This window comes from Suncus etruscus, chromosome 14 (genome assembly GCF_024139225.1).
Source record: "Suncus etruscus isolate mSunEtr1 chromosome 14, mSunEtr1.pri.cur, whole genome shotgun sequence".
Lineage (NCBI taxonomy): Eukaryota > Metazoa > Chordata > Mammalia > Eulipotyphla > Soricidae > Suncus > Suncus etruscus.
Window position 1 is genome coordinate 59,703,048 of NC_064861.1, and position 2,385 is coordinate 59,705,432.

Here is a 2,385-nt window from a genome sequence, read left to right on the forward strand (position 1 = left end):
GCTATAAATATAAAATTAGAAAAGAGGAGGAAATGGTTTGGAAAATAATAATCATTTGACATATGAAGATCAGATGGCATATGGTATATGAGTCTCAGATGTCACGAGAAGTCTGAATTTAAAGGAAGACAGTTTAAGTGAGGATTCCAGATTTTGATACCTGTAAGATGGGGGATTATGACATAGGCACAGGAACTCTTGTTTTTATATGAATTCAACTTTTCAAGGAATATAGGTGACCTCATTTATATGGCAGATACTAGTGTTACATTAATTCTAGGGCAGACCTGTAGAGCAAGATCTAGAAACATCTCCAGCTGGAGTAATGTGGGGATGGCAAGGAGGAGGAAATTTTTCTGAAAGGAGGAAACAGAAAATAAGGTCAGAATTTTGTTACAAAAAATCATAGCATGCTTAATCCACAGATATTTGTTTTTCATAGTTCTCATAAATCCACGATGGAGGGGGAAGCAGATTGATTTTCTTTGAGGTACTTCTTCCAGGTTCAAAGATGGCCACTTTCTTGTCAGACCTTTTCTTTCTTTATTATCAGTACACAAACATCGTTATGAAGGTCTTCACTTACGACAATATTGGAACCTCATTAAGTCTCCAAATATGATAACAATAAGATGAAGGGATTCAACAAATGAATGTATGGGTCTGGTAGAAGTAGAAAGAAGAAGTGTTGCCCATATTCCATAATAGGAACAGAAAATTGCAACTCAGCTTGAGAGAAGTTGATTTGGATTTATTTCCACAACCCCCAATAGACACGCCTACTTTTTTTTTAATTAACTAAATAAGTGTGAATTGGAGTGGAAGTATCTGATACATAATACAGATTCTGAAGATGTTCCATAGAGAGAAATGAAGCTGTGGAGATTGACAGCATATAGGGTAAGCCAAATCAAAATGTATATCCTTAAAAATGGGGGTTATGACATAGGCATACTGCAAAATAGTAAAAATTATAGCTTAAATCTGAAGTTGCAAAGAAATATTATGAGCTTTAAGGGAGACATTAATATGAAAATAATGTGAATCATCAGGAAGGCCTAAAAAGGATTCAGTGTGTAGGGGGTATAAGTATATATAAGAGTGGCAATGATAATACTTCATGGCAAAATTTTCCAAAGCAGTCTTCTGTGGCCCACTGGTCCTAGAATAAGCTCCTTGAATCAAAGTCTATGTAGAAAGATACATTTAGTGAGTTGCTTTAAACTCTGACAGATCTTAGAGATTCATAGAGTAAATCACCATATTAAAGGCTCTCAGAAATTGTGCAGTAAATAAACTGTTCCAATGTTTTATAATGTGTTTTAATAACAGCTACCCACTTCCTCACTTAAATATCCTTTACCAAATTAATGTACTTCAGCTCCAAGTTGGGGGAATCTCTACCAAATAGCTAAGGCCCTCTAGAAAGCAGAAAAGAGATTACAGTATTTCAAAAGCCTCAAATAAAGTTAGGCTGAATTGGTAGAAGGGATAGGATATTATGACAGAATTAATGAAAATATCAAGGCGAGACAGACATAGGCAGGCTCTTATACAAGGGAGGGGTAAATGAGGATCTTGCATAAAGAAAAAGAAAGCCTTTACATTTTTCTTTCTATTTTGATATAGAAACTTCACAGCAAGTTACAAAAGAATGTGTGGGAAGTTACCATGAATTATTTGCCCAGTATTCCCCACTGTACATTCATTCATATAACTGTGCACACCGTCAACATAAGGAAATCAGCATTGGAGTAATTCACAGGGCTTTCCAGAATCCCTAGTTACACAGTTATGTATGCACTCATCATGTATCTACAGTTGCGTTGCATTTCTGTCACTTTGTGAAAGTGCCATCAACAAATTAATATACAGAATTTTTCCACCAGCAAAAGGTTTCCTTTGTATCTCTACCTCTACCCCAATTCCATAGCCTGGGAAGTTGACTCTTTCTTCATCTCTGTCATTTTCTTATGTCAAGAATGTCACATAAATGGATTTGTACAGTATGATACTGCTTGAGACATTTTTTCCCATTCAGCATAATTCTCCTGAGAGGCATCCAAGTTGACATGCTCCCAACAGTTCATTTCTCATCTACTGCTGTGTAGTATTTAATAATAGAGTTTAGAGTTGTGCCACATTTCGCTTAGCTATTTACTTGTTGATGAATATTTGAATTGTGTATAGGCTTTGCCTACTATGAATAAAGCATCTGTGAACACACATGCACCAAACTTCATTTAGTATTACTTTTAATTTCTCCAAAATAAATAACAGGGCGCAAGTTGCTAGGTTATATGTTTGTTGCATATTTTCTCTCTCAGAAAATTACAAACAAGTTTTTCAGAATGCTACTGTTTGAAAACAGGTACTAGGAACAGG